The sequence below is a fragment of the Calidris pugnax genome, unplaced genomic scaffold (genome assembly GCF_001431845.1).
Source record: "Calidris pugnax isolate Ruff unplaced genomic scaffold, ASM143184v1 scaffold89, whole genome shotgun sequence".
NCBI lineage: Eukaryota > Metazoa > Chordata > Aves > Charadriiformes > Scolopacidae > Calidris > Calidris pugnax.
In genome coordinates this window covers 4,580,870-4,605,984 of record NW_015090865.1, presented here as the reverse complement: position 1 = coordinate 4,605,984, position 25,115 = coordinate 4,580,870, and positions in this window count along the sequence as shown.

Below are 25,115 nucleotides of genomic sequence, written 5' to 3'. Positions count from 1 at the left end.
GTGGTGTGGTGACAGCAAACAGCATGCCAGCTCCACGGCTGCGTGTGGGCTTGGGGAGTTGGAGTGGGGCTGAACCATCAAAGAGGTAGGAAGAGAGAGCAGAGGATGAGTGAGAGAAACAGGAGTGAGCCACGACTGGGAATCAGCAGGAATCACAGCGTCACACAATTGTAGGGGTTGGGAGGAACCTCTGGAGATCATTTAGTCCAACCCCCTGCCAGAGCAGGCTCACCCTGGGCAGGTTGGACAGGAACGCGTGCAGGCGGGTTTTGAATATCTCCAGTAAAGGTACCTGGCTCCTTTTGCCCGTGCAACTTTGCATCTGCAGCCCCTGGTCTTAATTCTTGGCCAAAAAGGTTTCAATGGGCTTTTGTTGTCCTGCAAAGTACCTCCTGCAGGACGTAGCCCCATGCAGCCATGGCTGGGAGATGCTGCTCTGTACACCCAATGCTATAGATTAACAAACCTGAATGACAGAAGTCTCCTATAACGACAGCAACTTGACTGAACAACCAGATTTTTGAAGCAAATTGCATTTACCTCCCATCGTGAGCTCAGAGTGTGGCAGTAATCCTGGACACCAAATCTATAGACTTTCACACAGCACGTGTTCTTGCAGAAAAAGGACATCTACTGCAGAACTTGTGCATAGCCAAGCTTTTTGGTGGTGATGAATATTTATGCCATGAACGTGGAGTGGAAGGTGGCATCTTCCTTGATGAATTGGGGGCTAGATGCTACGACTACATTATTTAGATCGCTTTATTATAAGGGGTTACAATTTTTATTGCCTGTTGCAAAGCAGATAGATACAGTAGATCTTCCCAAAGATCAAAGTGTGTCTCTAGGGCAGCCAGTAAATTAGTGGAGATTATAAATGAGTGCATAGTCATTGATGTCTTGAGAGCTCGGCTCAAGAGATCAGAGAGTATTCTTTCCCCCTTTCTGTTCATAAGTCTCTTTCTAGAATAGATTACTTTTTTTACACTTAAAAGCAATATTCATGGACTTCATAAGAACAAGTATTTCAGTAGGACATGCTCTGATCACATCACTCCCTGTTGTATATGGTCTTATTATGGACTGATGCTTCCCTGTAATACGGAGTCATGGAGACTGATGTCAGTGATGTGTGTTTGGGGAATCGTATCGCTTAACTGATTTCATCATATTTTATAGCAAGTACAGCCTCCGTAGGAACTTTTTCAGCAGAATGGGAGCTCTTCGAAGCTCTGTTATGAGGTGCAATGAGTGTATGAAGCAAAATAAAAGCAAATTAGAGAACACTTCACTACCCTGAAAGAGGAGATTATAGCTATGGTGGGGAAAAGTAAATATAAACCAAATCACACTATGCCAAAAATTGCAAATAAAAACCCCAAGAATAAACATCCATTTCATGAAGGGATTTGAAGTTAACTTTTAATATCCAAGCTGGGAGATAAGTCAGAATTGTGTCTTTGTGCAGAAGATGGAACAGAGCTCTCATTTACTATAACAAATCTGGAGTCTGTATATTGTAAGAACAACCTCAATCTGAAGCACTTAAAAACTTTTTTTAAAGTGTCCGTATATTTCATGAAATAGAAAAAAAATGATGCCAAAGCAGGATTTTTTTTGACCACTCAGCTTTAGAGAAATGCTTTGCATGGGAATTACCACTGCAGAAATAACTGAGCAGGATTATACTACCAAGTTTTAAGACAGATATCTGGTGGTGTCAGTGGCAGTGACAGATTGTCAGGGGTGGCTTTGATTCATTCATCCGAGTGCCCTGTTACAGGAAGTTTCTGCTGCCGTCCCAGTGGATGCTCTGGTCTGACTGGGCTGAGAAGTTTAACCCAAGAAAGTGGTTCCTAACGGAAGGAAAGACCGATAGTGCAGTATGAGATACAACAAGCAGATCAGTTAATAGTGCTTTTCTACCTGTCTGTCCGCTCCTGCCGTACGCTGAATGTCTCAGACAACACTGCAGTTCTTCATTTGACTGCCCTTGGGCACCTGAGTGACATTTTGGTAGGAATATGCTTCCTTTTCCTTCAGGCCGATTTTGAACCTTGAACCAAATTCCCCCGAGTTCAATAAACCAGACTTTTTTGCCTTTTGCAATGACAAGAAGGTCAGCTCCATTGGTTTTATTCCTCGTTTAAATGAAGACTGGCCACAATGAAAATACTCCAGAAGCTGGCGGGTAGAGCAAACTCAGTTATGATAGGTTGGGCGACCTGAGTAGTGTGAATAAATATCTTGGTGAGTGGACAGGTTATGTTGTCTGCTCTTCTAGTCTTGCCTTTACCTGGTGGGGCCAGGTCCTGTGTTGGGTTGCAAACACGTATGGGCACAGTGGGATGATGTTTTTTATGGAGAGTAGCATTTCATGACCGGCCACTGGAGCCCGTGTGATTGCAGGTTAGGATGTTACCAGCCCTCAGTGCCATTTCCAAGTGAATCGGAGGTTCTTTTTTCTAATTAATCCATGCCAGTGACTCGAAGCCAAAGATGTCACAAGGATGCCATCAAGCCCAATTTGATTGAAAAGTTCTAGATGAAACGCCATGCCAGAAGTAGCTTCTTGCCAGGAGGTTTGCCAATATGAGATGCGTCATTGTGGTGCACTGCAGAACTGCTTCCCCCCTCACCGGAGGGTCTTTAGATGTGCCTTTGCCTTTTGCTGTGGCTGGTAGGACTAACGGGGCCTGGCAGTTTGCATCAGCAGAGCAGTGGATTTTCTTCTGTAGATCAGCATGTTATGGACTGGCTCCAAGTCACAAATTCCTTTAACTGAAACAATACTACAAGCTGTAGACACCCGTTGGCCACCTTTGCTGCCACAGGAAAATGGGACGTGAAAGTTTAGAAAACAATGCTCTGTCTTTGAGGATGTTCACATTTCCGTGAGGAAATCCAGTCTGTAAGAAATCCCTGCTGATACCTGTTGCTGTGATAAATGGCATCAAATAAATAGCGAGCTGTAAATCACAGGCGTGGGCTTTGTTTGCCAGCTTTGCACTGTTACCCAACCAAAGTGAGTGACATACCCCGAAGTGACATGTACCATGCTGTCCGCAGTGCATCGCGCCTGCAACGCGCTTCCTAAGGGCTTAGCACTGAAAGCTTCATTTTGGTGAGCATCTTAAGCTGTAACATCTGCTCAGAACTGTAGCAAAAAATGATGTTATTAGTTTTTACAGAAGGAAATTCCTACTCCCCATGTGAATTCCTTTGGAATTTGTTTTCCCTCTCTGGATGCAGAGGATTTAATGAGTGACAAAATACCATGTCAAGGACAGGTCTGATTATTGATCCTTTTTCATATGCAGAGGAGTGGGTTATTTGGGGAAATTCGTTACTTGAAATGTGGATCCTATTTTCTGAGGTGATTCCTGGAGGGATGAAATTTGTGCTTTTCCACCTCCCCTTACAAAATCTTTATGCTGTTTTTTGAGATCTAATTCAATACTTTCTTAAACATCAGTTGATACCAACTTCGCTGACATCTTCTGCTGCTTTCTGCGCTACTAAAACTCCAAACACTTTAATTTCCTCTCTTGGCTTTGTTCGGAGGTCTTGATTACCCACTTTGCTTGTTACACAGTGGAAGTGTTTGCTTTATTGTTAAGCTCCATCTGAGGACAAGCTGGGCTGAATGGCCAGTGCAGTGTAAACACGTGTGACTAATCCAGCTGATATGGTGCTGCTCGGTCTTTAATATTCTGGGCTGAAAGATAATGTCAGAATGGTCCTGGCAGGCGGGGTGGGAAAGGGGCAAGAAGCAGCTTCCTTTGGATCTGAAGAATCATCTTGAAAGGCTGTCAGGTGTTAAGCTGAGATTTGAACCAGTCATCAAAATATGTTTAATTTTGGGATATTTTTTTTGGGGGGAGTGATTGTGTGAGCCGATCTTTCGTTCAGGTTTGAGTGCTGTGGGTGTATTAAATAGCTAAATTACCCCTTTTGTGTTTCTGCACAGGAGAAAAAAATACCCTTAAACATTTTAGCTTTTAAAATATGGGAAAAAAAATCTGTCCCTGTCTGCTGTGGTGGAAATGTGTGGGAATCCAACCTGAATTATCTGGCATGACGTGCTTGCTCCCTGTCACTGGATTGCTACTCTGGTTTTCAGTTCTTTCTGGGTGAGGAAACGTCTACATGAAGCACAGATTGTGCATGAATGTTTCTCTTGTGAAAACAGGTGAATTGACTCAGTAAAAAAGCATTTGGCCTCAGCAATGTAGATGCTAAATGTTCCTACTCCGGTATAGTAATGTGCTGTGAAAAGTGATGGGAAATGCAGGGATGTTTGAGTCAGCCACGGAAGAATCCTTTTCCTTGGGGGAACGTGGTATTGACCAAGTTTCTCCTGGTACCTGAGGAAGTGATTGAGTTCAGAGGGTGAATAAAAAACATGAGGTTTGCAAAATCATGAGAGACGGAGCAGTGGGAGGAAAAAATAACGCATTTATCTCAGTGCAGAGCTTTGCTCCTTCAGCAGATCCTGCATCCTGAGCTGCAGCCCGGTTCGGAGGGGCAGGGCCGGCAATGAGCTGCTCATCCACCTCCCCCGCATCCGAGAGGACGGGCTACGGCATCTGCATGGCCCCGGCCACCACCTGGCCATGGCTGACGGGCCGTGAGCTGATTCCTATTGATCGGGATGCTGCTGACACCCGCTCCCAGCTCCCCGCTCCCATCGCCATGGCAACCAAGAGCCCGAATACTTGTCCACGTACTTTAGGAACCTCATTAAATCAGGCAGCAGGACAGCAGCTGTGGTCTCAATGTGTTCCGCTGACAGCCGGGGACTGGGTTTATGATGCTCAGGTGATTTTTGGCCCTCTCTAGGCCAAACTGTTGAAAATGTGGGGATGGCGGGACAGATGGCAGAATAAATAAATATTGCCAATATGTTTAATGTGCACACATCTTCTGAGAGGTGCAAAGCAACTGCACTCAGTTTTATCAACTCTGGTAATTTTAAACAAAGCATAAATAAAGGATAAAAGAGTACAGCTGAGCTGAGGTTTTGGTTTTTTTTTTAATTTATTTAAGTAGCTGATTTTAAGATCAATTGGATTGAACTCAAGGCTTATAGTAGATCTCATAAAATGTTGCACAGGTATAAGTAATTAAAGTTCTCTTATTTCAATATATAATCATTAAAATTCAGCAAAGCAGGGCCCAGATCAGGAATTTTTACCACTGCTTTCCATCAGGTTCTGCCACAGGTAACAGCAACAGGATAATACTCGCTATTTCTTCAGCAGAGGAGTTTCTCATGCACCATAGGAGTGAAATACTCCAGCCACCTCCCCAGTTTTGGCTTTCACTGAGCTCTCTGATGCACTCCCCTCAACTGGGGGTTGATATTATTAGTGTAAATGGGACTTTATACCATGGAGATAAGCTAAAGATAAACCACTCTAAAATGATACATAGTGCATTTTGTGTGATAATGTTTGCAATTATTTCATGTTCTTCATCGTTCACCTATTTTGACTTAGGGTGTTAGGAACGGTAAAGTCAGAATGTAATTAGATGCTTTGTGTCCTAGTATTTTGCATGATTTTGAGTTGGTTTGGGCTTTTCCATTATTGCCTAAAAAAAGTGGAAAAACGGTGGCGTAGAGTTCTCATTCTGCTTTTTCATGTAAATAAAATCGGTTGCATCACTGATGGATGATTCCCCCTCGTGAAAGGTGGTCTTCCAGAGTATATTCATGGTTCTGGTCATTTCCAAAGGACCAAAGAAAGCAAGAAAAACACCAAGCAATGTAGAATAAGCATGTTACAAACCCCGAGATCTTAAAACTGGTGTGTCTCAAGAAGAGCTGAAAAATAGCAATACCATCATTCAGGTGCCTTAATTTTCTGTGAAAGGAAATGACAGATGCCTCAGACCCGAAATTATAATTTGTAGGTACTAAACAAAGAACCTCAATTAACCACTAGTAAAGCAATTATTAATATTGGCTGGAATCCATTCTGCCCAGAGTCTCAGACTGCAATCCCGTCCAGTTGGCTGCCCAGGACTGTCTGACCTGGTAGGCACCTAAATTCATTTCTTAATTCCCTACATAATTTGAAATTGCTCTGGGCCCTTAACCTTATAGCCAGAACTAGGTTCTTTGTTTTGCATTTGGATTTTTTTGGTATCCATTGATGCTGATCCTAGAAAATGGGCACGTAGCGTAGGACACGTGGCCTGAAATGCAAGGGTTTCCACCTGCCCAGCTGGTGTAGGGCAGTTGGAAGGAGTCAGATATTGTCCAAGCTCCTCTCTGGCTGCCTCATGAGCTGTGTGTGTCTGCAGTGTTGGGAGGAAAGACAGAGTCCTCTCAATCTGATTATATCCTTGGGAGGTCAATTCTGTCGCCCACAATGCCTAGAACACAGGGTCTCCTAGATTAGTATGCAAAAGCAGACCCCCACTGCTGCTAATCTGATCCATGAGCACACTTGGAGATTAAGAGACCTAGAAGACCTGGATGCATGGTGGAAAATGGCATCTGATGCTTCTTATTGGTTCTCTGTGGCCTCAAAGAGGCAGACTTTCATCTTCTCATCAAAATGAACCCCACCGAGGGGTTAGCATAGCTATAAAAAGTACCTCTTCCTCAAAAAATCATTCGTCTGCAAATGGTTAGTGAATGGGAACACTGGTCTGGCCGCTGTAGGGGACAGGACTCTGCCAGAGATGGACCTGTCATCCTGTTTCAAGTGTGACCATTCTTTTGTTAAACCTTAGTGGACTGGTTTGCTGTCTAGAGGTGCTTAAATTTTGTCTGTAGCCATTGGGAAGAAGGAAGTACATACATGAGAAAGGCTGGATTCTTTTCTGGGATTCGTCAGGTTTTCCATTAACTGCATTAGAGATGAAGCAGTTGTGAGATGGACCCGCCTGCCCCTGCTCACTGCCCCTCGGGGCAGGCACCTGAAATCTCAGTCGGTCAATGGCTGAGATCGGTACGTCAGAGGGACTGACGTACCCTGACATTCCAGGGTATCCCCTTTGGAATAATATTTTCAGATTAGTCCAGCCATTTTAGGAATATGATCTGTACTACGCATGGAAAATCGGACCCTTTCTTTTTTTGGCAGGTTTATTTTCTCATCCACTCTCTCTTACTTCTTTTGTGTGTTTGGAAGTCAAAATAAATGCATTGCTTTATATAGTTCATGATTGAGGGCACTTGTTATGCAGCTAATTTTATTCCGTCTATTGAAAAGAAAAACGATACAAATACCTTTTTTGACTGTGTGAATAAGATGAGCGAAAAGAATCGAAATTTAATGACCAAATCTGGGTTGCCTTTCTCCTGCAGTAAACTCAAGGGAATCTGCTTAAGTAACTAACGTGCAGAGAATCAGGCTTTAAATGTGGCCGTTTTACCTGAGAGAGCCGAAGGACTGGCTTAATGGCATTCCCTGTGAATCCCACACCAGAGAGAGATAATGCCGCTACGTATGCAGATAATATGTGATCATAAACTGCAAGTAACTAGGTGATAAAAATGGCTTTTGGTTGCCAGCACAACCCGTAAGAGCTCAAGGAAAGCTACTGGGGCTTTTCTGTAGCCAAAGCGCTGCACGGAGCTGCTGATAAACAGTCTCTCTTGGGCCAAGTTTTGCTTTTCCAAGTGGAGCACAAAGTGTTTCTGACACCTGCTTGTCAGGGCCTCTCACCTCCCCTTTACCTGTCATTTGTAACTGTGTAGGTCTTGGCCATGGAAAAATACATTGGAGTTTTGACTTTGGTAGGGTACACTTACACTCTGAGTCACAGACAAAGTATTTTCATTGTTAATCTGTTAAGCTGTACCACAAATTTCCAAAGCAGTATCATATAAGAGAAAGAAAAATCTTAGTTATAATGGCCAGTCATCAGTAACTGACACAATTATAATAGTGACAGGGGCTGTCCATTCCCAAAGTAACTTATAGTGATGTTTAATAACGGATAATATCCTTATTCCTTTCCTATATTCATTTTATGGGTGCCTGCTTAACATATAAATATTTGTATTGTGTAATTAAAATGAATTAATGGATTCCCAAAAAACATGTATTAATTTAAAATGACTCTCAGTAAACTCAATTAAACAGCAAGTAATTGTTTTACTTTGTATCAGTAGTTTCAAATTGGCTTTTTAAATTGAGAAGCAAAATATAGCACCATGAATGCACCTGTGTTTCTAATTAAGCAGTCCACGGTGAAAAAAAAATCAAAACCAAGAACACTTTAAAATGATAAGGAGTGCAATCCAATTCAGTGCCCGTTTTTGTATTTGTTGTGCCCAAAGATAACGCCTGAATCTCAGCAACTTCAATGAGATGTTGGCAAAGTTATAAAATTTCCGTATGTGCTCACGGACTTGGCTGAGAGTTGAGTTAAATCACAGCGGGTGACAGGCAGCAGTCCCACGGGACTCACCTGAGTAATATTAGCACAGGAGAAAATAAGGTGTCCTACTAATCTAGCCTTTCTGTAATCCTGTAGCAAATTCCATTTCATTATGAGCTATTAAAGCAGTTACTCACATTGACATGCCTGAGAGGTCTCAATCTCCGTATTTCAGTGGAGTTCGCAGGAGTCATGGCAGAGTCCACAGTCTTCATTTGAGAGGAAATATCTTCAATTTCTTGGTCCTTTGGTCTCAGAGAGGTCCAGTTTACACTGTAGAGGAAACCTACCATCAGCTAATGGGCATCCAGGTGGGAAGAACCATCTTCTCACGTTCTTCTTGGAGCGCATGAACTTGTGCATGCTAAAGAAACCTCAGAAACCTCACACTCAAGTAGGAATGACCATTTTTCTAGTAACAAATTATTTATTCATAAAAAAAAATAATTGGTCAGTCCAAAATTTTCTATAAGGCCAGCTGAAACTTTACCTAAAAATTATTTTTCATTCTGTATTTACAAAATAGCAGTACTCCGTTTTTCTTCTCCTGTGCTAACTCAGGATGATGGTAGTGAGCCATACAAGAAGTCTGGTTGCTGTCTTGACTAGTTCAGACACCCAGAATATCCCAACAACTACCTGGAAAGTAATTTAAGGTGGAACTCTAACTCCAATGGAAAGGATCTGGGGAAGGAGTGCTGTGAAGGAGGTCTCCACCAGCTGAGGAACATGCAGGTTTGAGCATCTGCTCCCTTGAGAGAGGTTGTGCTACCAGGACTTGAAGATGCTGCTTGAGAGAGACATGTCCTCATCTGAAGGAAAGGATTAAAAGCAGATTCAGGTTAAATTTATTCTTTCTAGAGCTGATATGACTGGGTAGATGATGTATGTTCATCTCTCTACTGGCCCAAGGCTAGTTTGCACATCCTGTGGGAAAAGGGTTGGCCACTTGGCAAAGCCCCTTTGTGAGCCAGTGGACTATCAAATCAACTCTCAAAACCCTGTTAGTAGCATCACTTGGACTTCTCTGTATGTAAATACCAGTGAACCAGGAGGTGAATGTGTTCTTCAGTGAGTGTATAATTTTACAGATCGGTTTTCAAGCACTAGCATACTTTAAAAATTAATCTCTTTTAAATGAAAAGTTCATTTAAAAATGATGTTTAATGAGGTCTAATGCATCCTGAGATGCTGGCAGGAGAAGGTTTGTTCTGCAGCTGATCCTGACAAAGGAGGGCGGGGAGGTAATTAACAAAGACAATCAAACTTTCATTAGTATTAATAAACCCTGCAAGTTGAAATTTTTTGATGCAAACAACTGCTATTTATGTTTCAAAACACCAGTCTCCCTTTTCTAGCAGTACATCTTTTAAAGATGCTTTATTGTGTGGGTTTCTAGTTGACACCACACGTAATAGATTTCTTGGAAATAGAGTTTAACCATTAAACATGAGGTTGTATGTCATTATTTTCTTCAGCTAAATGCCTGAAGGTGAAGCTGAGTGAATTTAATGCATTAAGAAAGGTAATTATCAGATAATCTTGATTGCCAAGATTCTTCCTCCTCCAACAAAAACTGATGGAGGCATAATCTGTGTACACGAACACCTCGTTTTTCCTTTATGGCTTTGATTTCAGTTTGACAGCAGCAATGTTTCTGGGCTATTTTTGTATTTTTCTTCTAATATTTCTTCTGTGTTTCTCATCTGTTACCTTCTTCATCCCCATAAATTACACCTCTTTTACCTACTCTTTTTTTTTTACAGTAATAATTATATGGTCAAATGGATTGCTGTGCATTAAGGGCTAGAGGGAAAAATTGGCAAATTTTCCAGTAACAGATTTTTTTTCTTCTTTTCTGAAAGCTGAGGTGTAAGTTTGTCACAGCTTTCGCAAATCTTCTTTCTCAGCAGTCATGCATCAAAGGCTTAGAACTGCAAATGAATTATTTTGATTACTGCTGCCCTGGGAAGATCTCCAGGGATGGGAGGTGGCAGGCTTAGCTACTGTCCCTTCCTGCTGGGCCAAATCTTGCTCCCAGGGAAGTGAGGCATTAGGAATTTTGCCACTGACTTCTGTGGGGCTAGGATTTAGTGTGTAGAGCACAGACATATTTATTTAGAGAGAAAAAAAATTATACTCGGGGTCCTGTGTGCTCATGGTGGTTGACTCCCTAAATTTGGTGGAATTCAACATTTTGCTTCCCTGCACTAAGGCAATATTTAGGTCGGTGAGGGAAGAGAAGGCAAAGTGAAGGACACTTGAGGAAACAACAAGAAATAAAAGAAAAAAATGCTTTCCAGATACATTTACATCATAAAAGGCAGAAAGGCCTTTTCCTTCCCCAGGTTTTTGCTTTTATCTGATAGATCCTCACAGGACTGACTCTGCCACCTCGCTACGGGAAAGCCTTGGAGGTGGTGATAAGGACAAAACTAGTGAGGATCTAGAGAAAATAATAGAAACCAAATAGACTCAAGATTTTCTGTGGGATTTTTTAAGCAGTTCACAAAACTCCAGCTAGAAGGCGTATAGGGGCTTTTTCATTACAGTTTCTCCACGGTGCTCAACTGAACAGGGAGACGGTTGGGGCAGGAGGAGCTCCTGAGACTGGAAGCCTCTCTCCACATGCTGGTCTCCTTCACTGTTGGCTCAGCAGAGGTCACCTTACTGGTGCTTGGCAGCTTCCTCAGCCCTTTAGGTAGGCTCAGCTTTAGACTCTGCTCTCTTGAGAATCAAATGAGCCCCATTTTCAGTCCCTTTGAGCTTGTCTGCCTGGCAAAGTCATGATGAACCTGGATTCCTGGTGCATTCCAGAGTTCTTCCAGTGCAAAAGCTCTTTTTGCTGACCCCCTTCCCAAGTATCCTTACTGCTGCTGAACCTGCACCTGGAAAACCTTACACTTGCCTATGCCTTGGGAGCAGAATAAGCAAGTCCACAAGGGGAGTAAGGGCACAAAAGCTGTTCTTCAACCACTACTCCATCAGCAAAGCCCCGAGTAAGCCTCCACCAGCTGTGCGTGTTCCTCCTCAAAGCAGTTTTTTAACAAATCAGTGTCTTTTGATCTCAGGGCTATCCATTTTGGCAAATAACCTTGTCATCAATGCCTGGTATTTTGGAGTTGATCCCTGTGCCTCAATTATGTGGTGTTTCTCTTTCAGAGGATGCTCCTCTGGACCACTCTTACCTTTCCCACTGCAGTCTTCATCAATCCCTTTTGATCTGGCCCCATAGCAATAAATCTTCACAAACAAAAGCACGCTCTTAAAAAATGATAGAGCAATTTTTCAGTTTTCTATGTCCCTCAGTTAACTGAGGCCAGAATAAGTGAACTGCTAGTTTGTTGTTCCTTGAATATATGATGGGACTCTTTAAAAATGCTTCTGTTTTCCTAAATAGAAAAGTGAGATAAATATATTGCATATTCCTGGCTGTAACAAAGGCATGTATATTTTTCCTAAGCACATACAACCCAACAAGGTTTAGCTTACGGCTCTTCTTTCTGATCCCATATTCTGAATCTACCCTTGAGAGGCAGTGTTTGCCTTCAGGGCAATTTGGAGCCTGTATTCTCCCCTCTTCTCCCCCTCTCCTTTGTCACTCACAAAGTATCTTCTTGTGCCTCACACGGGGTATGGTCCTCTGGAAAATTATGGGTAGCATTGTGTCCGCAGAAGTAAAGTGGTAGGAAGAATCCTGTAAGTTGGGTTGTCGCAAAGGGCAGACAAGAAGGTGGAGGTGGACTTTACTGAAACAAGAAAATAAGGGCTTGGAAGAAAAGATTGAGGTTTCCTTAATTAACTGAAGCAGAGGGTCTGTCTCAGGATGGATGTCCTCTGGCACTGTGCTGCTGTGGGGCTGGCCAGCTTCCAGAGCAGAGCACTTGGCTTTAATTTTCTTCAGTCCAGTGCAGGTCCTCCCACAGCTTCTTCTGCCCTTCTTGGTTTGAAATCCCTCTGCCTCCTTGGTTTTGGTGGTGGGGAGATGGACTGACCTCATTATTCCTGAATACTTAGCATTATCCCAATTTCCCTGCAGACCAAGTCTTAGAGCAGTACAAAGGGATTTCCTCAGCCATGCCCTTTCCCTCTGCCATCTCCAAACGAGAGGGATGTTCTCTCCGTGTGACCCAGGGAGGCTCAGTCCGAGAGCTGGGAACCCCCAAGGGACATTAAATCTTAAATCACAAAAAATCCATGGAAAGGATCAAAAGCACAATAAGCATTGCTGTATTTCCACAGCAGCAATAGTGGATTTGCCAGATAGCATGAAGGCAGAGATCTTGCCAAGGAGGGCATATAAAATAGTCTCTTATTTTAATTAGAGTAATTATTCATGGGAGTCCAGATGTTTTTTTTAAAAAGAACAAAACCCTCTGCCTGCCAATGAATAGCAACATAAATTGTCTGAGTTCTCCATGTCAGACGGGCAGAATGGATCCACTGATCAATATATTTCTCCAGTTTTGTAAAATAATGCTAATAGCTATTGCCGTCAATATTCCTATGGAAAAATAATTTAATAGAAGATTATTGTCATTCTATGACTTTTCTTAAAACCCCATTCATTAGAATTATATCCTTCTGCAAATTGTCTGAAAAAATGGCTCTGAAAAGGACTCCCTGCTGTACTGAATTCTATAGGCCTTTGGAGGAAATTCCATAGAGCTGTATTACATTTCTATAGATTTAATTCCTGGTGCTTTCTATGGGAGGTTTTTCCTGGGAGGACACATGTGAGAGATCTAATGCTCTACTTACTTTAGTATTCAGTAGTTTTCATCCTTTTTTTTTTTTCATTTGTGGGCTACCGAAAAATTTTCCACAAGAACATGTGGGCTCTTGTGTATTGAATTTAAGCTCAGTGACCGTAGACTTATCTGCTTTATGTGGGAATTAGGAGTCGACAGACTCCAGTGGATCCATGGACAACACATTGAGAAATGCTTCTTGTCAGACTTATCTGCTTTATGTGGGAATTAGGAGTCGACAGACTCCAGTGGATCCATGGACAACACATTGAGAAACGCTTCTTGTCTTCTTTCTTTCTTTCTTTCTTTCCTTTCCACTGGAATAGAAAATGTAACCCCCGCTCCCTGCGTTTTTAAGCGACTGAGAATCGCTGCCTCCACCTTTGGACTGGAAACGCATCACTGTACTCATCACCATTGTCATTGATTAATTTACACAGATTCACATCTGCTTTTCCAAAGTGAACACGGGACTGGAATTACCCCCTGAAGTAGGAAAACAGGAGCAGTTTTAAAATATAAGTAACATGACTGCCGTGGTGTTAGTTTTCAGAGGAGCAGCGTTAGGGGATACTCAAGGAAGAAACTATCCCCAGGCTGCGGGGAAATTCAAATATGACAGAATCTGCAGCTAATAAAAAAATCTGCAACCGTAACACTGAAATGCATCGTGTGTGTTTGAATGTGTGCGTTCAGTGTTGGATTCTTACTGATACTCATTAAAATGTAAGAATCAGTGGACTTGATTTTTTCAGAGACCAGCATTTTGCCCCCATTTTGGTGTTGAACGACAGAAGAAGAACCTGTATAATATAGCACACAATTAGATTTTTTTGACTTCTAGACAGGGAGTGTTTCTTGTTGTATCCCTCTCTGCGAGTAAGCTGGACAAATCATTTATGGAAGCGTTCGTGCTGGCTCTGAGAAGTCATACAGATGAAGGAGCAGAAGTTTTAAATTATCCTGATGCAAAACAATTCTTGAGGCAGAATAGACTTTTTTTTTTTTATGTTGTAAGAAACTTTGCAAGTCCCCATGAATCAGTGCATTTGGAATCTTATGGAACAGGTTCAAAACTGTCAAAAAGGTCTATTCAATATTGAATATGCTTGCACTGTGAATAGCAGAGAGGAAAACTCAATGTCTGCCAAAAGAATGTAAAAACGACTGATAAAACAAGCAGAAATCAGTTCTTTCAACTCCAAAAGGTTTTGTTTCTTTTTTTTTTTTTTAAGAAAAAAATAAAAGAAAGTAAAAAGACATAAGCACAAAAGCTGTAGTTGACAGTGTCTCTTTGACAGCACTTTTGTAGCCGTTTAAGCAAAACAATGCAAAGCAGCTTTCTGGAGGACGCTGGCAGAACATACTGTAGCTTTCAAACTTCGCCCAGACTGCTGAGAGATGCAATGTTTGACTGAGAAGCTGATGTGGGTTTGGCAACATTGCTTAATTGATAGTGTGAAAAGAAAGAGGATTCTGCTTCCACCATCTGCAACAGTAACAGGGACCAGCTCTTTGTCTAATAGCATCTGTAGTTTTTCTTCCACCTCTGCCTCGCCAAAATAGATTAATTGCAAGGAAATGGTCCAGCACATGTACCTGCAAGGATCAAAGAGTGTGAGTTTCTTTTTAGGTTTAATTACTAATATGAAATTTCTCTTTGGTCTTTCCTCGTTCCTTTTGGCAGAAAGATTGTTTAGGAAGTGAGTTAGGGGCTGGTGGGACGGACCGCAGAGGTCTCGGGTGGGCCCTTCCAAGGCTCTCAGGTTGGTGTAGAATCATAGAATCATAGAACTTCCTAGGTTGGAAGGGACCTTTCAGATCATTGAGTCCAACCATCAACCCAACACTGCCAAAACCACCACTAACCCATGTCCCTCAGCACCACATCTGCCTGGCTTTTAAATACCTCCAGGGATGGTGATTCCCCCACTGCCCTGGGCAGCCTCTTCCAAAGCTTAATCAATAGCTTCTGGAAAAGAGATATGATGTGCTCTAATGTGGGACTTCCAGGGTTGCTGGTGCATTTGGTAATGTGACTGGGATTTCCTGCAGTTTACAAATTAAAAATACTTTGCGAGCCATTTGTGGTTCTCATGCTAATCCTTGCTCCTCTTAGAAAGCCATGGCAGACCCACCTGCAGAAGCATTCAGGTGAGCCCTGGCTGAGCCTCTGTGCTGCCCACATCTCAGTGCAAGAAAATCTATCCCATTAATTTTAGATGTGAAGTTTGCCGTGGGTGTAGATTACAGCCTATACCCCACCACACCAGCCAGAGGTGTCCATATCCCAAATTAATGGTCTTCCTCTTACCTGAGATCTACCTGTCTATGTTTGCTTTATGCCCAAACCACAACAGTCCTATTTTTTTAACAAAGAGCAAGAGCATTTTCTTGTCCTTGAGCAAATGCAGGAGTTGCCTTGATGGACCAGTACGTGACCTGTTTATTCCAGCATCCCATCTCTGGCAATGGCCAGTGCAGGGAAAATGCAAGAAATATCAACAGGGTCAGTTAATGGATGAGCCAGACCAATGCAGAACACTTCTTCCCAGTACTCATAAATCACGAGCTAAATTAAACCCTATGACAAAGTTTTAAATCTCTTAGGAAAAATCCCAATCCCAACATTTATTTTCAGGTAATAAGAGTGATCTTGTCGGGTTTTCCACACATCCCTCAGCTCCGTCCTTATTTTCTGTTTTGGTATGGAAAGGGACCAATCTAACCCTGATGTTGCACAACTTAAGCAAAGAGCAAGTTTCCCAATCAAATTACTTGAGCATCTGTATGACCAGATTTAGGAATAGAGCACTTAGTTGTCAAATTTTGACATGAAAGAATTTTGCAGAAAGCCTCTGGTAAGCATGAACGTTTTATCGCACCAGCATTTCACTTCCTCTAATGTTTAAGAGATAAACTCTAGGACAGTTCTTGCTATTGTATAAATATCATCTGTGAAAATCATTTCATGTGATGAGGGTGTTTGTGACTGAGGAGTTGCACCGTGCATTGCCATTATCGGCTTAATCCTCCTCTGTGTCCATCCATCTGAATTCCATTCCCAGTCTGCCTTCAGGCATGTTACATACAATTAATAAATCATCCTTAGCAACTCGGGTTTTTTTCCATATATGTAATTTTTGGCTGAATTATGTTCAATTGTACTATTGTACTAACTGAAAATATTTTTGTGTTATGCTTGATATACAAAGCCTTTATTTCTCATCTCATCTTTGTTTAGTAGCATCTATCATACTGCCCAGACAAAGTTGTAATCCTAATAAATCTGCACCCAGAAGATGAGAACCATGTCTTGGTCGAGCAAACCGGTTATGGTTCCAGTAAGGAATACACATGAGGTGACAGTGGACGATTTGAGCAGGAGAAAATGAGTGAAATGTATTGAAAATTTATTTTTATGAACTTTTCACCCAGCTCTGATTTGGACCCCTGAGTACAAAGCTTGTCATCCTTGCTCTTGGGAGCATTCCCTCCCAGCAAAGATTTCCTGGCTTTCTCCCACCGCTGCCCTGGCTCGGGCTGCCGTCCAACAGCAGCGCTACAATGTCTGCTCTCTTTTCACTCCCATTTTAACCATTAAACCTGCTGAACCAAGGCCCACGCTGCAAGCTGGTGAGGTGCCTGTGCTCCGAGGCCATCAGCAATGCTAGGAGTATTGCTTCTCTTGGGGTTGTGGAAGGGGAGAATCCCAACAGGAGCTGTGCCACAGCTCAGGTGGGGACAGCAAAATGTGATGGAGACTTAGAATCACAGAATCATAGAATTGCCCAGGCCGGAAGGGACCTCCAAAGGCCATCTAGTCCGACCTCCCCGCAGTCAGCAGGGACACCCCCAACTAGACCAGGTTGCCCAGGGCCTCATCGAGCCTCTCCTTGAATATCTCCAGGGATGGGGCCTCAACCACCTCCCTGGGCAACCTGTTCCAGTGCTTCACCACCCTCACAGTGAAGAACCCTTCTTCAGCATGGATAGTCTGAAGGCAGTGTCACCTTGTACATCTCTTTCGGTTGGCCTTCTCTTGTCTAATGGCTTCTACTGGAGTTAGGTGGGAATGTTAGACCATTGTGGTTGTAGTGGTCTACCCTGTAATCCCTCCCGTTACAAGCACGGCTTTCACTTGGCCCACGCTCCAGCTCTCAGGGGAGAAGAAGGGAGCCTGCTGGACCTGGCCAAAGCCAGAAAGCCGTTTCCCTTCAGGAGCACCAGCACTCAGGTCAACAACAGAGTCATGAAGTGAAATCATTTCGTGCGTAGCTCTTCCAGATTTAGTCCTTAAACGCGAATAAATATCTTCTCGTGTTTACATGTACTAGCTAGAATTCAGACTTTTTCTAAAATGTCAAAGCTGCAGTTGTAACTTGCAAAAATTTATGCCTTAAAAAATATGATTACCCTGTTTGATGACTCTATATTTATTTTTAAGTCCTAAATAAGCAAATACATTTTCTTGAAATGGTGTAACCCAGAGGGAGGCATTTAAATGCCTTGACTTCAGAGGAGATGACCCCTACTTTTGTGACTTGTAATTAAGAGCCTCTCGTTGAAATTGCCAGGACTGGCTGTTGCTTGTTTTTACTCCAGTTGTCTGACAAGAAAAAAAACACTTTTCTTGAAGGTTTTTATCTGGAAAAATCACAGCAACCTGTTGTGACTGGTATAGATCTGTGAGAGAAATTATAGCAATGTTTTGATATGTAGCGCTGGTGGTAATACTTCTGTCATCGACACCCAATGCTGACGGCAGCAATAACTTCACCAGGGGAGGAATTTGATAAAGTAGTCTCCAATAAATAAATTTGGTCTGGGTTGTAAATCCAGCGTTCTTCACAGCGTTGTGATTTCCTCACTGGCCTTCAGAGATTTGGTGTCTTCCCTGTATTCGACAAGTGTTTGTGTCTCTCGCCTAATGAGCAGTTTGGGTGGGACAGAGGTGGGAAGTTCTGAAATCGGAGTTTAGGGTTTTATAATTGAAATGTTAGGGTTTTACTTCGGCTTCCTGGAAACCTACCAAATGTTTTGGGGGTTATTTCATAAACAGTAAGGCCGAGTAAAAGTTTGCAGAGGAAGCAGAGTGTGATTCAATAGAAACCTTTCTGAAATATTTGAATGTTGATTTTATTTAAAAAAACCCAAAGTTTAAAGTTTTGAAAAAATTCCACATAAAACTAGATTTCTTTCTTGGCTTTTAGCAGACTTGGTGATTACAAAAATCTGTTGCTCTCACTACTCCTGTGTTGTACATAAGCATTACTCCTTCTGTACAATATTAGAAATGAAGCATCACCATTCTTACCACTTCTTTTTAATAAAAGAGACCCCTTGGATACAGATAAGAATAATTCCCCACATTTTATATTGTCTCTTTTCTTCTTGGGACCAAGAAAATGTGTTTGGAACAGAGTGATGTTTCTGCAGAAGTGGTTTGTCAGTTTGTACAACCCAAGGGTTCGTGAGCTAGAGAGGAAGAAGGCAGCAGAAGTGCCACCAGAGCAGCCTGGAAGAAGCAGGCTTCTAATGATGTGCTGCAGCCAGACAGGGAGACTTCCCATGGGTCACCCCTCATTAATTGATGTTGGCATCATCAACATGAGATGGCAGCCGAGCAAAGCACCTTTCCTGGCTGGGCTCCTCCATGCCTGGTGCTCTCCGGCAGCTTGTGGGGACAGGCAGTGCCTGGTTTGGCTCCTGGGGCCACCCTGCAGCTCCTGCTGGGCTTCCCTCCTTTCCCTCGGCTTTCACTGCTTCTTCGATACAGAATCATAGAATGGTTTGGGTGGGAAGGACCTAGAGATCTAGCTCCAACCTGGGCAGGGACACCTCCCACCAGACCAGGTTGCTCCAAGCCCCGTCCAGCCTGGCCTTGAACCCCTCCAGGGATGGGGCAGCCACAGCTTCTCTGGGCAACTGGAGCCAGTGTCTCACCACCCTCACAGCAAAGAATTTCTTCTTGAGATCTCATCAAAATCTCCCCTCTTTCAGTTTGAAGCCATTACTCTTCGTCCTATGGCTCCCCTCCCTGATCCATAGTCCCTCCCCATCTCTCCTGGAGCCCCTTGAGGGACTGGAAGGGGCTCGAAGGTCTCCCTGGAGCCTTCTCTTCTCCAGGCTGAACCCCCCCAACTCTCTCAGCCTGTACGTTTTATACTTCACACTTGGCTAAACCTCCCCTGGATACGAGCGTGTCGCTGTACATTTTCAAACTCCTCATGTGGCCTGCCTTGCAGTTAGCTCATTCTTTCTGCTGGATAGAACCTCAATACATTAAAAAAAGGATTAGTATGTGCAAGCACAAAAAAAATCAGAATACTGTAGAGCACTTAATTGGCCAACTGCCGTCAACCATTTCAGCACTTGCATCTTCCGAGCTACTTGTACAGTATTGTTAGAGGAGAATAAATCATTTGACACAACTAGGTTTTAGAAAAATATGTGAAAACCATTCAGGCAAAAAATCAGTTGAAATGTATGAAATTTTCCATCTGAGTGCTCTCTGCTAAGAGAAAATATTTCAGTGAGGTGCAATATTTAATCTTGTTTTAAAATAAGTAGTTTACTATATAAAATCACTCAGGGTGTGATTTTTAAAATGCAATGTAATTTTATTTTAGTTTTAAGATTTGTAGCGTGAAATGCTGGAACATGACAAAGAGGGTCTGGGCAAACCTGTGCTGGAAATAATTCTGCTGCGGTTGGGTTTAAAATCTATGAAAGGCTTAACCCGATGGAAGGCTGCAGAGATGGCTAACGCAGAGCAGGCCCATCTTCATTTTTATACAAAGTGTGGCTTTGTGAGATGTTTCTCCTCGCTGATGCTGTTGGAGATGGTGACTTTGCAGTAGCTCAGAGGAGAAAGTGGAGCAAATAAACGCTGGAGTCACGGTCTGAGCCCAGGTGGCCCTTCCCATCTTCTGCCAAGGCATGGCATGGGGTGTGCTGGTGTTGGGAACCTCTGGGCCTTGGTTCGTTTGCATCTTTAGAGTATAAAAAGACAAAGTTAGTGGAAGATCAGTATATATAAAGGTTCTATTACAGACTCAGCTTTTTGGACAGAGATCTAAATCTAGAAAAGAGCATGTCATACCTAAAGTAATGCATTGAATGTCCACTATAGAACATTTTGCTAATTAAATTATTAAAGCTATAGGGGTTTTGCAACACATCTGTGCGTATACCCAGTCATGGCTCATTAAAGTCCTCATCTTGAAAGCTGCTGAGAACAGTAGACATTTCTCTGAACTGCGCAATCTTTTGCTCTGAAGTTTTATGATGTACAGGAAAACAGGGCTGCATCCGACGTCGATACGTGACCGATACAATCAAACAGTAAGTGGCTCCGCATGCATTCTCTTAATTGGTAGCTGTCGTATTGAGATTAAATTGGGCATTAAATTAAAGTTAAAGAGAGATTAAATTGTGACCTGAAGTGTAGTAAAGTCATATAAGCACTTAAATATAAAACCCGTTGTTTATTGGGAATAAAACTGAGAACTCACGTTGCTTTGTTTGTAGAGTTCAGTGTGTTCTTCCTAATATAGATTAAGGAAATTTCAAAATAACGTCTAACTGTGTGCAGTCTGTGTTTACTCTCACAAAGGCAGAACAAAAAGAAGAGCTTTAGGGTCCAGAGGGCTTTCCCATGACCCTCCAGCTGCTCCTGCGACACCCTCCTCTGTCCCCAGGTGGTGACCAGGAACGTCCTTAGAAAATCCTCCCTTCCCAGCTGGGCATCTTGGCTTTTGTGGAGCTCAGAAGCTGAATTTTACTCATCCTTTCTGAATGTGTAGGGGAATATTTGTTTTCTTTGGCATTGGGGTTGAGTTTTGGGGTTTCTGTTGTTTTTATCATTGCTTTGGTGACTTGAGCACCAAATATGCTTTATGATCTCTTAACAGGAACCTGCGGTGCAGGTGCTGTGAGGGGCGAATGGCGGGAGGTGAGTGGTGGGCAGCAGGTCCATGTAGGCTGGGGTTTGGGAGCTGCAGCGTCTGGGGGAGGCTGCAGATCACAGCCCCCTTTCCCTCTGAATTTGAGACTGACAGGGGACTGACGGCCCTTGTCTCCCGTAGCAGCAAGACAGTGCCAAGCAGCTAATTGGCAGCATCTTGTTTCTTTGAGAGGCCCTATCTCCTGACTCCCACCAAATCCCTGCCAGCGCACGTAACCTCTAATTGAAGGAAGAGAGATGCAGTCTGGCACACTGCTCCTAAAAGCTTGCTGATCCTTGCATTAATGACCTAATCTTTGGGTTTATTTTCTTCCTCCTTCTGCTGCCATGTTTTCAGCTCTGTTTTCTGTGTTCTTCCTCTCTGGTTTTTATTTCTCCATGATTCTCAGTCACTGTCCAGCTGAGATGTCCAGTGGTGACTGGGGAGATGGTAACATGTCCTTATTCCAAGCACTTAGGCATTTTTGGGAATCCTGGCCCTAAATGACTGTGTCTGTGAGTGGCAGAATATAGACGTGGCACAATTTAGCTCTAAAACCAGCATGCCATTGCCCTGCATGGACCCTGGATGTGGTAGATCTTCTGTCAATGTGGCTGGGTTTTCCCTGGTGAATGTACACACAGGATGGTCCCAGACCATCAGACCTCCTGCAGGAGCAGGAGGACTGAGCAATGCAAAGCCTGTTCCTGGAGAATGTTGTAGCTGAAGATCCAACCCGCTATATTTTCTGTTTTTTTAAGGCTGAAAATAGCGTGAAATGTGGCATAAAGTTAAATGATCAAAACACATAGTGAATTTTGATCTTTTAAGTATTGCCAGGCAGAGAACTGGACAACCATGGGTGAGGTTGATAACTTGCTTGAGACAAGAGGCTGAAGCAGTGCCTAAACTGGAACAGATCTTGAAGGTTTCTGGCTCCCTGTCCAGTGCTCAGCTCACTAGACCATCCTTCCTCGCCACTTCTAATAGCTGTTCTACAGTTTGCTCATTTAAAACCCTTTTGTTTCTATGGCTCCATTTCTTATTTATAAGAATGTTAAATTAAGCACTTGCCTTAAATTAAATCATGCAAGTCTGTGATATACTTTTCATTTCAGCCAATATTATGAAATAAACCTTGTCATATAAACAATTAAAACAAAGAGAAAATTCAGAGATATTCTAGACATTGAGCAGTCAACCTTTGCAATGAAATGCAATTGTATTCGTAGAAAAATAAATGATGAAATTGGATAATTAAAAACCATACCCAAACAGGGCCATTGCGTAAGAGCTGATCTATAAGAGCTCCATAAGATCAATTCTCAAACCATAGACCTACGGAGAAGATAATACAATGCCTCTCACGACAAAAACCTCCCACAAATGGGCATGAGCTATAGGCATGAATTACTGTAATTACAATTCATTTAGGTAAATTAGGCTGCGTATTACTCATAGATCTGAAAGAGGTTTGGGCGTTTGAAGAGAAAAGGTGATGATCCCCGTTCGCAGGAGCTGGTAGAAGGTTCTGGGAGTCAGATGGTGGGATCCCCAGGATGGCTCCTGCTCATCAGGGGGCTCCAAATGAGAACCTGGCTTTAACTGCCAGGAGATTATTCAAGATTTAGATAATTTATGTCAGCTTCTGAGCCAGATTCCTGGGCTAATCTGTGCTTTGTGCACATCCATGAGCTTGCCTTGTTGGAAATTAGAGCAAAATTGTATCAATTTATGCAGAATTAACATGGTAGTGGGTGACTTGTTCCTCTCACTTCAGTAGATTGTGCTTTCATTGGATCTAAATTTGCTTTCTTCATCCTCCAGTTAATTGTAAGTGTCCACTATGTATATTCTCTTGCTGTCAGTTGGTTGCTGTAGACTTTGCTAAAAGTATTTTGTTCTTTGCACCTGAAGACTTGAAGTGCAGGCTGCCTTCATAGAGATTTTGAGGTTAAATGCTCCAGTATTTCTATTGCTATTTCTGGTCCTGGAGTAAAGTTTTTCTGTGATACTGCCTCACTGTCCTTTTTAAAAATTGAAATTACTTTGGGCTCCCTGTTACGTTTGCAAAAGACTTTTGCATTTCACCCTGCTGTAGTGGCACATTATAAATATTTCCTTTGATGTGTGGCTTTACTCCATCCCTCCCACCCTCTCCTTCGCCAGAGTGGCAGACCATTCCCTTTCTTTTTCTCCCACCCCTTTCTTATCAGCCACCCAAAGCTGGGAGGTGGTTCCCTTTAGCATGTAAATAAAGCAACACTTTTTCCAGTAAGTAGCTCAGCCTGGCATTATATGCCAGAAATTCTCATCCACACAATGATGAGTTCAAGTTCATTATTGTGCGAAGGGTTTTTTTTCTTTCACAGTAGGAAAGGTGATCAGTCTGCAATTAGTCCTCTCCTTCCCCCGCTTTTATAACTCCATCTTTGCCAGTTTCTCATCTCCCAGGACTGAAGCCAAAGGTAACTTTTTTTGGAATGTCACTGTCCTCTCATCATCCAGTTCTGCATAAAATTAGCCTGTCCTCCAGCTGACAGTAAATGATGTGGCGTTAGAGCAATATTTGGAAAGATGTGCCTAGAGTTCACTATTCTGGTCAGATGAGCGGGGAACATGCTTTTGCATTTTAATTTGAAATTCAGTGAATATTTTGAATGCCACAGCATGTCTATAACGTTATTTAAAAGATCCTGTGCACTCAGGCGTGTAATGATTGACATTGGCTGTAACTTGATGCAATGTTGCACTGTTTTAATTTTTTTTGGGGCAGTGTTATCTTTGATCACTTCGTATTCACTGGAAAAATCCCACAATTGCAATCCCACATTATGTTTCAGTGAGGATGCCAAGTTCTCTATGGTACGTAGCTATTCAAGGCACTTTGTCCACCCTCAGGCTGCTCATTAAAGTGATGGCAGTTTCTATTTTAATGAATAAGGTAGAGTGCAAATTCCCAACTTCATTCATAGACCTTGAATGGTAAAAAGGAGTGGGTTCTTTCTTCAGTTCCCAACTTCTTTGTTTTCTTGGAAATTGTGTAAATGTGTTCATAACCATGGCCACAACCCCATGTGCATGCAAAAACCATCCAAGTTACAAGCTTTTAACTTGCGTCCGGGGTTCATATTAAAACTTCAGTCTGTGACCAACATCCCCCATCCCAGATTTCATTTCTAGACACAGTTGCGTGTCCATATTGCGAGAGGTAAGAGTAGGACGATGTCTGACAAGAGAGACTTAGTTCCCTCTTTTAATTCTCTGTTGTTCCTTCGCTAATCGGCAGTGCTGTGCCAGAAAGCCTTTCTATACAAAAATAACATTCCTCGCTTGCCGGGACTGCCATTTAAAAGGCTGCACTTGCCCACAGATACACAGCAGGAGCACGAAAGCTGCTGCACATTTCCTCTCCGCTTAAAATATAGCACTTTAAGGTAAAGCATGAACTAAGTGCAGTGCTCAAGTGCTGCACAAGTGGGAACAGTCGGTGTCGGGGAAGGAGGCAGAGCTCCCCGCTCCCGCTCCTGCCTATTATCCCTGTGCCATTCAAATCCATCCGCCTGGACGCCTTCTTTTGACCGCTGGTACTCCTCAGTTTGCTGTGAAAAACTCTTTTTTTTTCCTGCCCATTACCCAAAGTTTGGGAATAGCTGTGGCTGCCAAGTGGAGGTTTTTGAAAGCGGTGTTGAGTTGCTCCTTGAAACTGGGTTAAGGAGCCCCTGGATTTTTTCCTGTGCCCACGTTTATTTCTATCCCCCCTGTAAGCCAGGGGCAGATGCATTTTGGGGCACCCACAGCTGCCCTGGTTCATAACAACCACCAACTGGAGGATGCGATGGGGGGGTTTGGGCTCCGGTTTAGCTTCTGCTCAAGCTCTATCCCAGGGAGCTGGATAGATATCTATCCCCCCTGTAAGCCAGGGGCAGATGCATTTTGGGGCACCCACAGCTGCCCTGGTTCATAACAACCACTGGATGATGTGATGTGGAGGTTTGGGCTCCGGTTTAGCTTC